Source organism: Panthera tigris, chromosome C2 (assembly GCF_018350195.1).
Source record: "Panthera tigris isolate Pti1 chromosome C2, P.tigris_Pti1_mat1.1, whole genome shotgun sequence".
Classification (NCBI taxonomy): Eukaryota; Metazoa; Chordata; class Mammalia; order Carnivora; family Felidae; genus Panthera; species Panthera tigris.
In genome coordinates, this window is record NC_056668.1 from 99,414,005 (window position 1) to 99,435,935 (window position 21,931).

The following is a 21,931-nucleotide window of genomic DNA, read 5'->3' on the forward strand; positions in this document are numbered from 1 at the left end:
CAATTTTCATAGATAAAAATCTCACAAGCTTCTGCCTCAGTCAACAATACTATTTTAGGATTCTATGCAAAATGTCTTTGCTCGGCTAGACAGTCTCTCAGAGCTACATTCTGGTTCTTTAATAAAAATGCTATTCTTGGAATATCAATCCTTAGTACCAACTATTTGAATATATTTACAATAGATTTCTAGTGTAATGTTAATATATTCTTAGTACCTTTTTTGAAAAATATGGAACACTTTGATCATCTGGGCCAGAAGTTTCACATTAGTGGTCCCTGATATGTATATTGTACTGAATTCAAAATGAAAATAGAAAAAGGCAAAGACAAGAAAAAGAGAGAGAAAAAACATTTTAATTCGGGTGTTTAATTTAAAGTATGAATTTATTATTTTTTTAACATAAAAACTGGAATGTTTAACAATACCGGGCAGCAGCCTTTCATGACACATGAGAATGAAAGCCAGAAGCTACAATGGCCATGTTTACTCTTTATAGGTCTCCAACTCTTGAGTTTGCCATAGTCCCCATGAAGGTTGCTTCACTCGTTTATTAACAGACTGGCTCTTTCACCCTATCTTTAGGCGGACCTCAGGTTTTATAGGTGGGGGTATTAATGCTAAGTGGGAAGATGGAAATAGGATGAAACAGATTTAAAGTTAAATTTAGTGGAGGAAGGTAAAGCGAATTCTCTCTATTAAGTCAACCTGATAACCTTATCTTTGTTAAACCCAGTTCTACAAAAAGTCAGAGTCCCATGAAAGAATCAACCTTACAGTAAGTATACACAGTCCATGTATTTTCATTTTTAAATTTTTCTTTATTTTTTAAGTAGGTTCTACACCCAGCATGGAGCTGAATGCAGTGCTTGAACTCACAACCTGAGATAAATACCTGCGCTGAGATCAAGAGTTGGACACTCAACAAACTTACTGTATTGTATTGCATTGTAATGTATTTTACTTTATATTTATATTTTTTTATTAAAGAATGTGCCAGCGGGGAGAGGGCCAAAGGGGGGGGGGAGAGAGAAAGGGAGAGAGAAAGAGAAAGAGAAAGAGAGAGAGAGAGAGAGAGAGAGAGAGAGTGAGTCTTAAGCAGGCTCGAAGCTCAGCATGAGCCCGAAACAGGGCTCAATCCCATGACCCTGGGATCACGACCTGAGCCAAAATCAAAAGTGGGACACTCAACCTACTGAGCCACCCAGGCACCCCTGGTCCCAGTGTTTTTAAAAATAACTAAGGACAACATGGCTGGGACAGGAAAAACAAAATAAAAAACGTGGAAGAAGGAAATTTTAATTTAGAAAAAAGCTGCCTGGATGTAGACATGGTTTATGAATTCCAAATGCCAATATGTCTTATAAATTATAATTCAGAAAGGACTAAATAAATCAGTTTATACATGTACATAGACACACATAGTAGCAATTATTTCCTCATATTGTCATCTTTTCTCTTTGTTCTTGCTTAAATTTCATGTAATCGACAATTTCCAGCAGCTTTGTTTTGAGTACTCTGTCTTTACAAATGCTCTGATATGGGTGACTACAGCTTTTGAAATCTCTATTGTTATAATCCCAAATATGTCAGCTACAGGAATCTAACTATCCTAATTTTTCTTTCAGCTGCCTCCAACTTCACTGCCTACATTTTCTTTGACTGGCCTTCTTTGATCACTTCCTATGGCAGATTTTTAAAATTTTTTTTTTTTTTAACGTTTATTTATTTTTGAGACAGAGCATGAACGGGGGAGGGTCACAGAGAGAGGGAGACACAGAATCTGAAACAGGCTCCAGGCTCTGAGCTGACTATGGCAGATTTTTAGTATCACCCCCACTTCTCCATTTAAGTTGGAATGTTCTTTGCAGGTAGTTACACAACTGTATCTATGACTCTCTAAGCTAAGAAAGAGAAGAACAAGCCCTCTCTTTCTCAAATGTGCCAAGAGAAAAAATATTTCTGAGAGATATTGTAAAGACATAACTTTCAAAGTATTCTTCTCTTTCCTTTGATTCTCTCAACACTGACAAAGGGTCAGAGACTCACACATAATAATGTTCTAGAACTTGAGGATTTAACTTTGTACTGTGTTAGCTTTATTCTATCGTCGCTTTTTTGTTGTTGTTATTTAGGACTGGGGATTCAATATCAGAATGAAAGTTGTTTCTTTGTGTATTATAGTAACAACTAGAGAATATTTACTTCATTAGAGAATGATTGGCAAACAATATCATAACTTTTTTAGCCAGAAAAAAAGGGAAAGTAAAGAAAAATTTCCAGAATTTCTGGAGAGTCATAAATACACACCCTGATACACACTATCTAAGTATCTACACACATGAGTACATATTAACTCCATATAAAACTTATTTAGCCCAGAGATTCACAATCTCAATATCATTGATATATTGGACCAAATCATTATTTATTTTGAGAGGCTGTTCTGTACATTGCAAGATATTTAGCAGCCTCTCCAGCCTCTACCCACTAGATGCCAGTAGCACCCCCCAACTCCTGTAGTAATAATGAAGGATATGTTCCTAGATATCGCCAAGTGTCCCTTGGAAAGCAAAACTGTTCCTGTTGAGAAGTACTGATTTAGTCCTTTCTAAATGGATATGCCTGCTCATCTCTACGAAATAGATTTCAGATATGAACTTTAAATGAAACTTGAAAGAGTATAAGTATCTAGTAATATTATTTGATCCAAGTTATAAATCATTATAGTCATTATTAGTCAACAGTTATGAAGCACCAACCATATGCAAGTTCTATTCTCCCTTTTCATCCTATTAAACTCAAGGTCAGACTTACATAATGGCTTAATTAGGCATGACATGATTTCAGGGTGTTAGAAAGTTAATTTTGAACCAAAAAATGTTCACCATACTAATAGCAATTTTTCACTGTTTTAAAACTGCCTAATAGTCTAAAAATTAAAGACTTCTTTTGGTTGAACAAGCTTTTTATATACCAAATTATAAAGTATCATGGTTATGGTAGATATTTTGATTCATTCTCAACTTTACCTGGATTTGTGTATTCTGATTTGTCTTCTTACTATTGCTTTAGCTGAAATGTACACACCAGTAACACACATTTTGCCAGAGTTGGAAAAAAAAATAAGAAGGTTAAATCTTACTCTTGTAAGTCCTTCAAAGAAAGGAAAGTTGTGGTGACAATGTTGACCTTTGCCTGAGACCTATGCTTGGAAACCAGAAAAGGTTAAGACACACTCCCAATCATCTGTGTTCAGAGAAACTGAAAAAGACTACCCTTCCCATGCATACTCTAAGAAAAAAACCACCTCTACCACTCCTCAATCACATCTTTGTTTTATGAAACACCAAATGATTCTTATGCACATTAAAGTGTGAGAAGAACTCACCTGAAAGACCTTATCCTTAGTATCTGGGAAACAAACTCCTAGTGACATGTAAGGTGTGACATTTCTTTCCCTGCTTCTACTTGTGGCCAGTGTACTTAAAAGGATAAAACTATATTCCAAAAACAGAAGAAATTCACTGGACAAAATGCCTGCATAGGAATCATTTGGTGATTTTGTTAAAATGTAGATTTTTGATTTAGGAAGTTTGAAGTAGGGCCCCAGATTTTGCATTTTTTTTAAGTATGCTCTCTGTCCAAGGTATGGCTTGAACTTACAACCCCAAAATCAAGAGTAGCATGCACTGATGACTACGCCAGCCAGGTGCCCCACATTCTACATTTTTAACAAGCTCCATGTTGATACTAATGCTGGTGGTCTACAGGCACCAGAGAGGTTTTAGATCATGGCCTAAGGTAAAGGTAGAGTATGTTAAGAGAAGGAGCAGAACTATTAAGTATTTGGAAAAGAAAATCAAAGGCTGCCATTAGTTTCAAGAATTCTCTACTGCAACATCAAGTAGTTACACACAAGGGAATAAACTTGATTATGATTTATGTAAGCTACTGGTCATTTTTCCCCCTACAATTGTTATGTTACCTTAATTCTGAAAACTTTAAGAGACAGGGAGCCTCAAAACCATGTTGAAGACCTACTGGGGGCTGAGTTTCCTCGAGTAGCCTTATTTGATATAATCACCTTACAAAACATTACTGTTGGTATTTGTTTCACTTCTTGGGTGAGTCAAAGCCAAATATATTATGTTCTCTAGCATGCTATGGTGGGGTTCCTCTAGTATGTGGTAGGGTTCCTCGACTCATGAGATCACTTACTCTTTTAAATAAAATTGATCTACCAATATGTTTGTTATTGTTGGAACACTGATAAAATTGGGAAAATATTCTGGAATAAATAAAAGATAAACACTCATTTTTACTAAAATGTCTTTAAAAAAAAACCTCAGTTTTACTTCACATATTTTTGGAATGAATAAAGTGACAAAATGAATCTCAGAAAGAATTAAAGATTGATATTCTGACTTACAATTTAATTTACTTATTTGGATCTTCATAAGGTATATCAATATTAAAGTATGGACAGTCAAGTGAAGGAATTAATCACTTTAAATTTTACCATTTCCTTTCCATTAATTGAAGATAATGGTTAAATGAATGGTTTCTAATTTTCTTCTATGGTGTTTTGAGTTTTATGATATACATTTCAGAGATCACCTTAAAATGAACATTATGTTTATGATTAAAATACTTTAATGCTACAGATATTATTTATACACTTTAAACATTATACACTCTTGGGTTTCTCTGGGTAAAAAATTCTAAATAGTATTTTGGAGACACATAGATTAATAGATTTTCTATGTTGGTCTAGCACATTTGGGAAAGAACGCAGTTAAAAATAATAAATCCCTATTTTTAGTATTATACAGGCACCTTATTATAGAAATCACAATTCAGAACAAATTGCAACAAATTCAATGATGATTTAGGGATATACAACTCTAATAAAAGTGTCACCAGCTAGACCTCAAGACCTGAACTTTTTATTGCCCACCTGCATGTACTGCACAACCTCTGTCCTATATTTTTTCATAAATTCTTCTTTCTGGCTTACTTCTTAACACAGGCAAATGAAACCTGAAACTGTCCTGACAGGACCTCCAGCCATCCCAGACCACCCAGACCAGTTTGAGCTTAACCCCAGACTGGCACCTGCACAGACCATGGAGTGACATCTGGAATGACCAACAATTCCCTCTTCCTCATTATAATAATAAAATCTCTACCCAAGGAGAGGCACCAGCCCCATTTATATAACATACGATGTATGTATAGGCATGTTTCCTTAAGGTGCATGCATGACCTCATGCCCACCTCTACAAAGGATGACAAGGCTTCCCTATTTAAATATTCATCCTAACCCTAAACAAAAGGTACTCATTCACCCTTTCTCAGGAAGTCAAGGCTTTGGAAATTATTCCCAGTGATCTCCTTATTTGCCTCAAATAAAATTTACTTTGTGTGACAACCCTACCTGGTGTATCTGTGACTCACCAAGGAGTGAACTCACATTGGTTCAGTTACAAAAGCACAACAGGATTTCTTTTTTCTAAAAAGGTATTCTAAAAACAGTATTAATGTCTTCATCTAACTTTATAAAAACTCTCACAAAACATCAAAATATTACTTTATGTTTGACAAAATTATAACTCATTGCCTTTGGGAGTTTTAATCTTCCTACTCATTACTGTTTTCCTATTGAAATATTTTCAAACTTTAAAACTTCTCTTTTTCATTGTTTTTACAAAGTATCCTGTATGTCACTTCTCATTCACATGAATAATATAGGTTTGCACAAAACTTTGCATGCTAAATTTCAACTCAGAACTTCCTTCCAGTTTTATATGTAGGTCAGTCAGAAAGACCTCCAGTTCACCTGAAAATTTTTCAGAGACTGTAAAATGAGGGGAAAAAAAAGGAGAGAGAATCAATTTTAAGTACAAGAATGTGGACCATCCCTTGATATCAGTGCCCAACACTGACATAACACTCATCAAATTCATCTTGGGCATATGAACCAAGTGGATCTAGTCTCTCACTTTTCTCATCATTTATTGATGAGTTGAATGAATAGTAGGTTAATCTTATGAATGACAGAGATAAGCTGGATTTCTTTCAAAGTGATCTTTAGACAGCCTTTGAAAAATAGATGTAAATCTGTGATTAGAATATGGGAGAAATTAACTAAGTGGGAAACCAACAAAAGAAAGGAAATGGCTTGAGAAATAGGAGAAATTTAGTACAAATAGGAAGTCTTATAACAAATTAAAATTTGGAAATGCCATTTGAAATCAAAATTTGGATTTTCTTTAACATTATGTATTTTCAAAGAAGTAAATGTCAATTTTGATTGTGTTGAAATATATTTAGAACATGTTTCTAGCTTCTCCAGTGTTGACATGAGTAGTTGGAAGAATTCTTGCGACTTCCCAGGTATACAAAGAGGGATTTTAAAGGCCATTTTTTAGGATTTCCATTACTTATGAGAATCATGGGAAACATCTCCTCATTTTCAAACACTAACTAATGAGTGCCTCAAATATCAACTGCTTTTAAAAGTATGTAAACAATAAGTGATCTAGATTTAAAGATTATGTTGTTCCTACATGTAAAACAGAGGATTCAGGGCAGATATTCATGTTTGTCTTCCACTCTCTTGTTAAATTTCTTTAGTGGGGTGTTTCTTCTCCTATCTTTGAATAAAAACTCATGCAGCTTTTTAAAGTTTTTCAGCTCACTCACTCTTAAATAAAAGAAAGTACTCTAACAAAATGCAGCCCTTTTTTTAAAAAAATAACTTTCATTAATTAAAAATGAACTTCATGACAGTTGCTTCTGGCCAAGATGGAGTTAACAGAAACTAAGTTTACCTTCCCACTTGAAACAAATGACTGGGAAAAATATATAAAACAATGGTTGTAAAGACACGAGGCATCAGGCAATGAAAGACAGTAATATTTGAAAGACAAGAACAAATGAAGTGATAAAAAATAAATTTCAATTCATACTGACAAAGATTAACTCAAAGATTAACTCAAAGTGGATCATAAGTTTTTTTTTTATTAAAAAAAATTTTTTTTCAACATTTATTCATTTTTTTTTTGAGAGACAGAGAGAGAGCACAAGCAGGGAAGGGGCAGAGAAAGGGGAAGACACGGAATCCGAAGCAGGCTCCAGGCTCTGAGCTGTGAGTACAGAGCCCTATGCAGGGCTTGAACTCATGAAATGCGAGATCATGACCTGAGCCGAAGTTGGATGCTTACCCGACTGAGCCACCCAGGTGACCCTGAAAGTGGATCATAAGTTAATGTAAATACTAAAACTGTAGAACTTTTAGGGAAAACAAAAGACAAAAATTGTTGTGACCTTGAGTTAGGCAAAGATTTCTTAGATATAATACCAAAACCAAGGATCAATGAAATATCAAAATGATAATTTGAACTTTATCACAATTAAAAACCTCTGCTCTTCAAAAGACTTCGTTAAAGAATGAAAAGACCAGCTGCAGACAGAGACAATATTTTGTAAATCATATATCAGAAAAAAAGATTTGTATGTAGAATACACAAAGAACTTGGAAAATTCAATAGGAAAACAAGCAACTCAATTCAAAAAGAAATAGGCAGAAGACTGAACAGACAATTTACCATGGAAGGTATATAGATGGCATATAAAGTCATGAAAAAACACTATGACAAACAAGATACATGGATAGAGGCTAGATTCATGAAAACAGGCTCAACAACATTTGTCACTAGGAAAATGAAAATTAAAACAATGAGATACTCTATATACATAATAGAATAGATAAAACTTAGAAGACTGATTATACTAAGCGTTATGAAAAGACAGAACAGCTAGAATTCTCACACAGTACAGGTGGGAACAATACTTTGGAAAACAGTTTGGAAAGTTCCTAAGAAGTTAAACATGCACTTTCCATATGATTGAGCCATTCCATTCTTAGATATTTTTCTAAGAAAAAGTTAAAAATAAGTCAATGCAGGGGTGCCTGGGTGGCTCAGTTGGTTAAGTGTCTGACTCTTGATTTCAGTTCATGTCCTGATCTCACAGTCCCTGGGATCAAGCCCCACATCAAGCTCCACACTGACAGCACAGAGCCTGCTTGGGATTCTCTCTCTATTTCTCTCTCTCTCTCTCAGCCCTCTCTCTGCCCCTTCCCCACTCATGTGCACACATAATGGAATACTACTTAGCAATTAAAAGGAATAAACTGTTGATAAAATGCAACAACATGGACAAGTCTCAAGATAATCATATTGAGTGAAATGGACTAGACTAAAACAGTGTGTGATTCCATTTATATAAAACTCTAGAAAATGCAAACTAATTTAAAATGACAAAAAGAGGAACAGTGGTTGTCTGGGACCAATAAAGGAGGGAGTGGTAGAAAGAAGAGACAACAAAGAAACATGAGAAAACTGTAGGGAGTGATGGATATTTTTATTATCTTGAGTGTACTGACAGTCTCATGGGTGTGTGCTTACATTAAAACTTAATAAATTGTAAACTTCACATGAATGTGCAGTTGATTGGATGTCAATTATATCTCAAAACTGTTGAAACAGTGACAATTTTAAGATGTGTTTCTGGTTTCAACTCACAATGTTCTAAACATTCCATTTCCTTCAAACATATTCACCACTATTATCTTCATTTAAGGAAATATGATTCCATCTCTGTTTAAACAGCGAGGCCTGATAACCTTTGAGGAAGAAGATAGTAAGTTTCTTCTTTTTTTTTTTAACTTAGTAGCTAATATGTATTTTTTTTTAGTTTCACATTTTTATTTAAATTCCAGTTAGTTAACATACAGTGTAATATTAGTTTCAGATGTAGAATTTAGTGATTCATCATTTTTATATAACACCTAGTGCTCTTCAAAACAAGTGCCATCAACCATTTAACCCCTCTCTCTGCTCACTCCCGTCCAGCAACCATGAGTTTGTTTTCTACAGTTAAGAAACTGTTTCAAGGTTTGATTCTCTTTTTTTCTCCTATGTTCATTTGTTGTGTTTCTTAAATTCCACATATAAGTGAAATAATATGGTATTTGTCTTTCTCTGACTGTATTATTTCACTTAGCATAATACTTTCTAGCTCCATCCACATTGTTCCAATCGGCAAGATTTCACTCTTTTTTTGGGGGGGGCTGAGTAATATTCTCATTGTGTATATATACCACTTCTTCTTTATCCATTCATCAGTCAATGAACATTTGGGCTCTTTCCATAGTTTGGCTATTGTTGATAATGCTGCTATAAACATCAGGTGCATGTATCCCTTCAAATCAGTAGTTTTGTATCCTTTGGGTAAATACCTAGCAGTGAAATTGCTGGATCGTAAGGTAGTTCTATTTTTAATTTTTTGAGGAACCTCCATACTGTTTTCCAGAGTTTGCATTCTCACCAACAGTGCTAAAGGGTTCCCCTTTCTCCACACCCTCACCAACATTTGTTGTTTTCTATGTCATTAATTTTACCCACTCTGACAAGTGTTAGGTGATATCTCATGGTAGCTTTGGTTTGTCTTTCCCTGATGATGAGTGATGTTGAGCATCTTTCCATGGGTCTGTTAGCCATCTGTATGTGTTCTTTGGAAAAATGTCTATTCAAGTCTTCTGCCCATTTCTTCACTGGGTTATTTGTTTTTTTGGGTATTGAGTTTGATAAGTTCTTTATATATTTTGGATACTAATATTTTATCAGATATGTCATTTGCAAATATTTTCTCCCATTCTGAAGGTTGCCTTTTAGTTTTATTGATTGTTTCCTTCGTCATGCAGAAGCTTTTTATCTTGATGAGGTCCCAATGGTTAATTTTTGGTTTTGTTTCCCTTACCTCTGGAGACATGTCTAGTAAGAAGTTGCTAAGGCCAATGTCAAAGAGGTCACTGCCCATGTTGTCTTCTAGGATTTTAATAGTTTCCTGTCTCACATTTAGGTTTTTATCCATTTTTAATTTATTTTTGTGTATGGTGTAAGAAAGTGGTCCAGTTTCATTCTTTTGCATGTTGCTCTCCAGTTTTCCCAGCACTACTTGTTGAAAAGACTGTCCTTTTTTCCATTGGATATTCTTTCCTGCTTTGTCAAAGGTAAATTGACCACATAGTTGAAGGTCCATTTCTGGGTTTTCTATTCTGCTCCATTGTTCTATTTGTCTGTACACTGTCTTGATCACTACAGTTTTGTAACATACCTTGAAGTCTGGAATTGTGATGCCTCCAACTTTGCTTTTGTTTTCCAAGATTGCTTTGGCCATTTGGGGTCTTTTGTGGTCCATACAGATTTTAAGATTGTTCTAGCTCTGTGAAAAACACTGGTGGTATTTTGATAAGGATTACATCAAATGTGTAGAGTGCTTTGGGTAGTATAGACATTTCAACAATATTTTTTTCTTCCAATCCATGAGCTTGGATTGCATTTCCATTTCTTTATGTTGTCTTCAACTTCTTTCATAAGTGTTTTACAGTTTTCAGGATACAGATATTTTACCTCTTTGGTTAGGTTTATTCCTAAGTATCTAATGGTTTTTGGTGCAATTATAAATGAGATGGATTCCTTGATTTCTTTTTCTGGTGCTTCATTATTGGTGCATACAAATGCAACAGATTTCTGTATGTTGATTTTGTATCCTACAATTTTACTGAACTTGCATATCAATCTTTTGCATTTTCTGCATAGACCATCATGTTATCTGCAAATAGTGAAAATTTAAATTCTTCCTTGCAGATTTGGATGCTTTCTTTTTTTCTTTTTGCTGTTGATTGCTGAGGGTGGAACTTCTAGTACTATGTTAAATAACAGTGGTGAGAGTGGACAACCCTATCTTCTTCCTGACCATAGAAGAAAAGCTCTCAGTATTCATCCATTGAAAATGATATTAGTTGTGGGTCTTTCATATAGTCTTTATGATTTAGAGGTGTGTTCTTTCTATCCTTACTTTGTTGAAGGTTTTTATCAAGAATGGAAGCTATACTTTGTCAGATGCTTTTCCTGCATCTATTGAAAGGATCATAGAGTTCTTACCCAGTCTTTTATTAATGTGACGTATCACATTGATTGATTTGTGAATATTAAACCACCATTGCAGCCACCAAGGTTGCACTTGATCCCACTTGATCATGGCGACTATCTTAACGTACTGTTCAATGAATGTGTTATGAATTAATGCATATATGAAATAATACATTAAATTAATACATATGTATATTTATTAGCACAAAATCACATAATAGCATTTACAACTGATATGATGGGAGAAACAAAAATAAAACCAATATAAAATCTACCCTTCATTAATTTAATGAGTAAATTACACATTATAAGTTCATGAGTTCTGTATCTTATCAAGACATTTTGGTCTCTGTCCTAAGGAAGCTTATAATCTAGATGTCAAGTTGGTAAATAAATAACTAAAGCATAAAATGCTATAAACACACTTGACTCCTGAGTCTAACTGGTTCTATGGGTTCAGAAATTACATCTTCAGGGAAAGAAAACACTGTTGGGGATCAAAAGAAAGCAAAGAAATTGACCAGTATATTTAACTGTATGGGGGAACAGCACATGTGAAGAGCTTATTGTGCAAGAGAGTGGAGTGCATTTTAGGAACTGAAAGAAAATTATCATGGTTGGAATATATGGAAAAAAGGATAATTTGATTCATGGTAAAACTGGAGATGCAGATGGCAATGAGAATATTTAGGGTTCTGATGGTCAATGTAAGAATTTTTGAATTTAAGGAAAACTGGGGAGACAATCACATGGTTTTAAGCTAAGAACCTATGTTTCTTACTTTAAAACATTTTCTTTCTTTAGTTTAAAAAATAAATTTGAAGGAGGTAAAACAGATGTGGGGAATCTGATTAAGTCACTTCTATAATAGACTGGACTAGAGAGAATAATAAGGGATTGGTTTCATGGTGTCAGTGTTTGGTCTCTGTGTTGAAATAAGAACACATGTATTATTTACACGATATTATATTTTCAAAAAATTGTATATACAGTAAAATTTTGGTTTGCAAGCATAATTCGTTCCGGAAACATGCTTATAATCAAAGCATTTCTATATCAACATGAATTTCAAGAACCATTGGCTCAATTGTGATCCTATATATTTGGCATCACGTACTACTCATATTGCAGAATATCACTCGTTTATCAAGTTAAAATTTATTAGAAATGTTTGCTTGTCTTTCAGAACACTCACAGGACAAGTTACTTGCAATCCAAGCTTTTACTATATAGAGATTTATATATAGAGATTTATATATAGAAGTGGATGAGATGAATATCGAATATATATATGGATATTTAATATACATTTATATATCAAGCATAATTTTAACTATAAATTTTATACATTCTTAATTGAATATATATAAAATGTACTCTTGTATTTGATTTGCTAATATTTTGTTGAGAATTTTTGCATCCATTTTCATAAGGAATATTAGCCTGTAGTTTTTTTTATAATGGAGTCTTTGGTTTTGGAATCAAGGTAATGCTGGCCTCATAGAATGAGTTTAGAAGTTTTCCTCCCATTTTTATTTTTTGGAACAGTTTGAGAAGAAGAATAGGTATTAACTCTTCCTTCTTTAAATGTCTGGTAGAATTCCCCTGGGAAGCCATTTGGCCCTGGCCTTTTGTTTGCTGTGAGACTTTGATTACTGATTCAATTTCTTTGCTGGTTATTAGTCTGTTCAAGTTTTCTATCTTTTCCTCTTTAATTTTTGGTAGTTTATATGTTTCTAGAAATTTATCCATTTCTTCCAAATTGCCCAATTTGTTGGCATATAATTTTTCTAATATTCTCTTATAATTGCATCTCTGTGGTGTTGGCTGTGATCTCTCCTCTTTCTTTGATGATTTTATTAATTTAGGTCATTTCTCTTTTTGATAAGTCTGGCTAGGGGTTTATCAATATTATTAATTCTTTCAGAGAATCATCTCCTGGTTTCATTGATCTGTTCTACTGTTTTTGCTTGTTGTTTCCACATCATTTATATCTGCTCTAATCTTTATTATTTCCCTTCTTCTCCTGGCTTTAGGCTTCATCTATTGTTCTTTTTCTAGCTCCTTTAGGTATAAAGTTAGGTTGTGTATTTGAGACTTTTCTTGCTTCTTGAGGTAGGCCTGGAAAGCTGTATGCTTCCCTCTTATGACCACTTTTGCTGAATCCAAAGGTTTCAGACCATTGTGTTTTCATTTTCACTTGTTTCCATGTTTTTTATTTCTTGTTTAATTTCTTGGTTGACCCATTCATTCTTTAGTAGAATGTTCTTTATCTTCCGTGTATTTATGGTCTTTCAATTTTTTTTCTTGTGATTGACTTCAAATTTCATCGTGTTGTCATAGGAAAATATGCAAGGCATGCTCTCAATCTTTTTGTACTTGTTGAAGCCTGATTTGTGACCTAGCATGTGATCTATTCTGGGGAATGTTCCACGTGCACTTGAAAAGAATGTGTATTCTGCTGCTTTTGAAATGTTCTGAATGTATCTCTTAAATCCACTTGGTCCAGTGTGTCATTCAAAGCCATTGTTTCCTTGTTGATCTTTTGTTTATATGATCTGTCGATTGATGTAAGTGAGGTGTTACAGTCGCCTTGTATTATTGTATTAGTATCAATGAGTTCCTTTATGTTTGTTATTATTTTATGTATTTTGGTGCTGTCAAGTTGGGGCATTAATATTTTTGAGACTTTCAGGGGTAGGAATGAGGACAGATAGGAGGTATAAAAAGTTCTTATTTGATTGTCACTATCATATAATGGATTGGCAATCTCTAGGTATGGCGGGAAGTTAAAACTGACTTTTGTTTCAAGGGGCATTTCAGTAGTTTCTCTAGAATTGAACTGTCCAATATGGCATTGGTCCAATTTGAAGGTACTGAGCACTTGAAATGCGGTTTCTATAGAGTAAAATACATGCTGATTTCTAAGGTTTAATATGAAGAAAGAATGCAAAGAATCTCATTAGGGCGCCTGGCTGGCTGAGTTGGTAAAGCATGTAACGCTTGATCTCTGGGTTGTGAGTTCAAGCCCCACATTGGGTGTGAAGCCTACTAAAGAAAATTATAAAATAAAGAAAGAAAGAAGAATCTCATTGAGTCTTTTATCATTTTGACTATGATGTTGACAAAAATGCATTAAATATCTCAAATTATATTTAAATTAGAAAAAATAGTAATTTATTTATTTATTTATTTATTTATTTATTTACAGGGAGAGAGAGAAAGAGAGAGCACATGTGTATGCAGTTGCAGGAGTGGGGGAGGGCCATAGGAAGAGAGAGAATCTTAAGCAGGCTCCATGCCCAGCGTAGAGCCCTATGAGGGGCTTGATCTTACCACTGAGATCATTACCTGAGCCAAAATCAAGAGTTGGATGATAAACCAACCAAGCCACCCAGGTGCCCCAGAAAAAGTTAAAAATTTAAATGTTATTAAAATTAATTTCACTTATTTCTTTTTTTAAATTTCACTTTCTTACCCATTTCTTAAAATATGGCTACTAGAAAGTTTAAAATTACATATGTGGTTCACATTGTCTTTCTAATGGGCAGTGCTATTCAAGAAAATCCCCTCTTAGTCCTCTTGATACAATTTTCTTGGTAGTAGCAGTGCTCTTCCTTCAGCTTGTTACTTCAAATACAACCTTGGCTTATGCCCCAATGATACATTCCATTATACTTACTGCCAGCATCTCTTCATATTGGAAGGCAGCAGAATCCAGGCTGACATTCACTCTGTGGGTTCCTCATATGGAATGTGGGATTTGTAAAGGGTGCTGTGATGCACTGCCCAGATACCCCTTCAGAAAAGAAGGACTTAATCCCCGATGTAGTGGGAAGGTTACTTGCAGCTATCATCACTCTGGGGATCTTTCACCTGTGGTCACATTTCCCTCCCTGGGCAGCCAGTGTCCACAGGCTGAATAACATACGGATATAAAGGACCTGTCCACTTGTACTAACTTAGGTAAACTCTAAAGTTTACTCAGATAAACTGTACTAACTCAGGTAAACTCATTCAGCTTTGCAGCTCAACTTCTCACTTAGTTCTCCCTTCCACAGGTGTTGACTCTCACTGTAGTCACTGAAATATTTTTCACAAGCTAGCTAATCTCTGTTCCAGAGTCTGCTTCCTGAGAAGGCATCATGCAACAATATTACAGCACATTAACTCATGAAAAACAAGAATAAGAATAAGTTCTTTACACACACACAAACACACAGACACACACACACAGAATTTATTTCATTGACAGTAGTCCCTTTCTTGGTCTTGCCTATAGCACCAGTCCACTAAGCCCACCTCTCAATTACCAACAACACACATCAAGCTCTCAAAGAAATCTGAATGAAATCTTTCTCATTAGGCTCAAGGTGAAGGGCAGATTTTTTTCTCTTTACAACTTAATAGGAAGATAGGATTATCTCCAAAGAAATCCTCTCCAAAAATCCTGTACTTAGCACTCTCTTGTCTCTTCTTTATCCTCCTTGAGAGTCAGTCATAGGTTTTTCAAGTTTGGGGCCATAACAATGTAGCACTGTTTTTTGCCTTTTGTTTTTTTCTTTATGCCTCAACATAAAGTGAAGCAAGAAAGGAAGAGTGGACAGTTTAATTGAGCATTCAGTTGCTTGTATAAAGTCTGAAATTCCCACATCTCTCCTGCTTTAAAAACACCAGAATAATACAAGTTCAGTAAAAATATCACAAGACTATGTGGATCCTGAGAAACTTAACAGAAGACCATGGGGGAGGGGAAGGAAAAAAAAAAGTTAGAGAGGGAGGGAGCCAAACCATAAGAGACTCTTAAAAACTGAAAATAAACTGAGGGTTGATGGGGGTGGGAGGGAAGAGAAAGTGGTTGATGGGCATTGAGGAGGGCACCTGTTGGGACGAGCACTGGGTGTTGTATGGAAACCAATTTGACAATAAATTTCATAATAAAAAAAAAATCACAAGACTAAGAGCTAGTCAAAGTTAAGATAATTTGTACTAATTCAAATTTCTATTTTAAATACTTTTTCAACATCACATATAAACTTAATAATTATTTTTAAAAAGTATTTCAGAATTCTTTTTATGATTAAATGTATACCTAAATTTCTAAATTTATAACATCGATAGAGAGAAATCATAAATACCTCCTTATAAAACAAGACAAATATGCATTCAAAATCTTTTTCTATATAGGAGTAATGTTTTAATGTGACAAAATATAACCCACAGATTTTTCTGAAATTCAGTAAAAGAGGTAGTTATAATTAATTATAAGCAAATTCTGAGTGTCAACCTAGTATAAAGCATAAAAATACTACCATTTACCTTGATATTATATTGTATTTGAAAATAAGCTTTTTAAAAAAAAAAGTTTTTTAACGTTTATTTTATTTTTGAGACAGAGAGAGACAGAACATGAACGGGGGAGGGGCAGAGAGAAAGAGACACAGAATCGGAAGCAGGCTCCAGGCTCCGAGCCATCAGCCCAGAGCCTGACGCGGGGCTCGAACTCACAGACCGCGAGATCGTGACCTGAGCTGAAGTCAGACGCTTAAAGGACTGAGCCACACAGGCACCCCGAAAATAAGCTTTTTATATTATTTTTATTATAATTTTTTCCCACAACATTATGCAAAGTATACAGAGCAAGTGTTATCTTCATCAGTGGCCTAAGAAGGTTAAGTAAGTTGCTCAAGGTCACATAACTTATAGAGAGGATGAACTTAGAATTCAGGTCTTCTCATTGACACATTATCACCCATTTCATCCCCTATCTGTGATTAAACCTATTTTTCCTATTAAGCATTATGTTTCCCTCTTTCAATTATGGTTACAAGTAAATTTTATCACACCATTTAGCATTTGATTTTATATAAACAATAATTATTTTCTAATGGTTTAATGTTGTTTATATATTTTTCCTAAACAAGTTTGTTATCTATCTATTGCTTTATTGTGAGACAGCCTAGCAAATTTAATAACATATTTGGAATATATTGTATACACTTTATTTCTAATAATTAGACACCACAGTAATAGGTTTTAAAAAGCTAATCTACATGTCCCATTATTCAATACCTATTGTATAAAATTATTATTGTGTCATTATGAGAAATAAAATGTATTTAATAAAACATATGTTGTATCTGCATTAAAATTGAAAAATACTTTTAAAACTGGATTTTATACTGAGCGTCATTTTGAAAATCAGTATTAAGCCTGGCCCTTCAATTCTACTACTAGAAAGTTTTGTGACATATGAGTATGTCTCTCTTTCTCCAGAGAAGTACACAAAACATAAAACTAGTTTTTAGGTTTGGATTTTTTTATTTTGGCTCTTAATGAACTGAAAGACCACAGTGATTTAAATTTCTTCATGTTCTTGGGGCACCTGTTTGGCTCAACCAGTTAAGCGTCCAACTCCTGATTTCAGTTCAGGTCATGATCTCACAGTTTGTGGGATGAAGGCCTGTGTCAAGCTCTGTGCTGTCAGCATGGAGAATCCCTCCTTGGGATTCTCTCTCTCCTCTATCTCTGGCTCTCCCCCCTTCACATTCTCTCTCTCTCTCTCTCTCTCTCTCTCTCTCTCTCAAAATAAGTAAACATTAAAAAAATAAATTTTCTCATGTTCTATTCAAATAAATCACTGTATATGAAATAACAGGTTCTCTGACCTAGTGTTTCAAGGTAAGAAGCAGAAGATCAGTCCTACTGCTAATAAGAAGAGGGTTTAGAACAAAGAGAGCTTCTTAATAATATTCTTTGGTATAATGCTTTGGTATTTAGATTAAAAGCTATACTTCTTTATATGGTAGGACAAGAAAGAATGATAAAGTTAGAACACAAGTTGAATTTATACGTAACATGATTTGTGAGGTCAACCATAAAAATACTGCTGACTTTCCAATGCAAAGATGACATTTTCTGACCCACTACCAGGAAAGCATGTACATTAGCTTCTTTTAATACTAATGATGGATTTGCAGTAACTGATCCATATTCTTTCACAGGGTCCTTCTTGAAAGTGTAAAAATGGTCTGGGTCAATGTTTATATCCATGGAAGAAAGGAAAAGCTGACAGGATTAAATCCCCACTATTGGCCTCATTACCATGTTTCAAAGAAGTGAATCATCAGCTTCAGAAACCATATTAGCATTTTCATAATATTATTAGTAGTTGTAATGTTATATTTATTGTTTGGTGAACAGATCAAATAACCTCTTAGTTTTATAATCCAGTCAATTCCTTTATTTAATAAATCTTACTGGGTTATTATAAATTCCATGAGAGAAAGAAATAACATGGACCTGGTTTTCCAAAAACTTATAGTTCCATTATTACAGAATATATGCACACATATAATTTCAAATAATAATATTTACAGAATGGTTATTTTCCCAGCAAGAAGATATAACTATTTTAAACATTTATGCACCAACATGGGAGCACCCAAATACATAAAGCAACTATTAATGGATGTAAAGGAAGAAATTTATAGCAATACAGGAAGAGTAGGGGACTTAATATCCCATTACATCAATACATAGATTTATGACAATGGAGGCAAGAATATACAATGGGAAAAATACCATCTCCTATCATCTCCTCAACAAATAGTATTGGGACTGGATAGCTCCATGCAAAAGAATGAAACTAAACCCTTTCTTACACAGAAAAAATAAACTCAAAATGTTTTAAAGACCTAAATGTGAGACATGAAACCATAAAATTCCTAGAAGAAAACAACAGGCAGTAATCTCTTTGACATCAGCTATAAAAACATTTTTCTAGATTTGTCTCCTCTGGCAAGGGACACAAAAGCAAAATTAAACTATTGGGACTACACCAAAATAGAAAGCTTTTGCACAATAAAGGAAACCACCAATAAAACAAAAAGACAATCCACTGAAAGACAATCCATTAACCCCTGATAAGGGGTTAATGTCCAAAATATATAAAGAACTTGTATAACTCAAGACCAAAAACTCAAATAATCCAATTAAAAATTGGCAGAGGACATGAATAGACATTTCTCCAAAGAAGACATATAGATGGCCAACAGACACGTGAAAAGATGTTCAACATAATCATCAGGAAAATGCAAATCAAAGCTACAATGAAATTGTCACCTCTCAGAATGACTGAAGTAAAAAACATGAGAAAGAACAAGTCTTGGCAAGGATGTGGAGAAAAAGGAACCCTCATGAACTACTGGTGAGAATGCAAGTTTACGCAGTCACTGTGGAAAACAGTAGGAAGGGTCCTCAAAAAATTAAAGATAGAGTTGCCATATGATCCAGGAATTCCACTACTGGAATTTTATTTTATTTTATTTTACCCAGTGAAAATGAAAACATTAATTTGAAAAGACAGATGTATCTCTGTATTTATTTCAGTATTATTTATAATAACCAAGATACAGAAACAACCCAAGTGCCCATTGATAGATTAAAGTATAAAAAGGATGCAGTATACATACAATAGAATATTATCCATCTGTAAAAAAGAATGATATCTTGCCTTTTGCTAAAACATGGATGGATCTAGAGGGTATAATGCTAAGTGAAATAAGTCAGTCCTACAAAGACAATACCATATGATTTCACTCATAAGTGGAATTTAAGAAACAAAACAAATGAACAAAATAAAAAAGAGATACACACACACGCACACCAAATAAAAAAAAGAAAACAAACAAACAAACAATAACAACAACAACAACAAAAACCCTTTTAAATATAGAGAACAAACTGGCAGTTACCAGAGGAAGTATGGGTGAAATAGGTAAAGGGGATTAAGAGCACACTTACTGTGATGATCAGTGGGTAATGTATAGAACTGTGCAATCATTATATTGCACACCTGAAACTAAATATAGCACCACATGTTATTACACTAGAATGTAAAAGAATAAATTAATTTTTAAAAAATGGTGATTTTTTTTTGTAACTATGTGAATTCCAAGTCTATTGATCTACTTCCATTGACTACAGCAAAGTAAGGTCCAAATCCTTGGGTAGGATATACTACACAATTCCCTAAAGTTACTGACCAATAAACTTTTACACCATACTGTTTATATCTTTGTAGGTTTGAAATACACATTCTTACTTCCAGAATTCTTATCCAGCTTTCAGACTTAGTTTACATATGACCTCTACTGAAATCATCCCCAAATACTCTAAACAGAATTAATTAAAATCTGAGCTTTGCTTAAACAACACCGGAGAGTTGCCATGATGAAATAGGAAAAACAAAGGCTTTGGTGTTTGTCAATTCTCATCTCTACCACTTACTTGCTATACAACCTTACACAATCACTTACCACATGAGCCTCAGCTTCTTCTTGTGTAAAATAAAACTAGTACTCCTATATCACAGGGCTTGCCTAACATATGTAAAACACAGTTGCTGGTACATGATAAAATATGCAATAACATATTATTATATAATTATATATAAAATGTTTAGGATATAATAGGTGAATAGTAGTACTATTTTACAATAATAATATCATAATAATGTCATCTTTTGGACCTCTATTTTCCTTATTGGCCTTAATTAATGTATTATTTATTGTCCTTTATTAATAGAATTAAAGACAAGAATTGTGCCTTTCTCATTTTATGTCCTTGGTTCAGGTAGGTCTCTCAGTTATAATAAGTATTCAGTGAATGTTTGAAGAATTAGTAGGCCAATAAATGAATGGCACAAAATCTGAAATGATTCTGTTTTGGTATATTAGGTTGATTTGCCAGGATGTAATTCAGTAACAGTATGTTGAAAAGTAATGGATGGAGAACACAGGGACAGAGGTTGAATTAACAGTACTAGATTATGGGGACTCAGGTGGCAATGGGGAAAAAAATATAGGTTTCTTTGTGCGACAGCAGTGGTTGAACTTTTCCCCTTGCTCTTAGAATTTGGGTAATTATGTCTTTTGTTTGCCATTGTATAATAGACTTAGCATACAGTGGCACTTAATATTTATTTTAAATGAAAATTTACATGCCCTGTACAAAAGGCATGAGTTAGGTACTGTTAAGATAATAGGCAGTATGGCAGAACAGAAACATCGTAAGGCTACAGGACATACATCTGATCCTTGGCAGGACTGAGGCACCCACTGGGATTCAACCAAGTTAGTGCTCTTTTTCCCATTCCTGTTCCTTCTTATGCCTGAGCAGATAAGGAAGAACTCAGTGTTTGGGCCTTCCACAGGCAGACTTTATTTAAGGGGACTAGATGTATTTTTTTTCTTATTATTATTTATACAGTCTCTTTGAGTCTATGGCTGTGCCTGATATTAGTCAAATATCTCCATCTGTAAAATGGGAATAATAACATTCCTGACCTTGTTGGATTATTGTGAGGATTAAATGAGGTCAACTATGAAGAACAGTTAACATTCAGTAAGCATTTGGTATACAATAAGCATTGAAATGTCACTTGTCACCAACATTAGCAAAGACCCATTCCTGTACAGGAAAAAAATCCTATTTTATTTCTACCTCTAGAACCAGAAAGTTAGTGCTTAATCATATGACTACTCTGAATTAGGAATCAGGGCACAAGAGGACTACTTTGCCACAGTCACTAACTTGTTAAGAGACCTTGATTAGGTGACCTAGCCACTCTGGGTTTCGGGTTCCTCATCTGTAAAATAAATGATTCCACTAAATGGTCTCTGTGGTCCCTTCTCATACTGTTTATAACCCATTGTGCTGTGCTAAGGACAACAGATGTATGAAGATCAGTCCTACCTATGCAAGGCGCTGACCTTTCATGAAAACAGTGGTCCACAGAGAGGTGGAAAGGAAATGAGAATGCATTTAATTAAGAAAAGGGAAGATGGAAAGGAGAAGTAGAAAGAATCAAACAACCTGACCATAAAGCAATGAGCTATAAAGACTTAACAGAATGAGATAGCAAG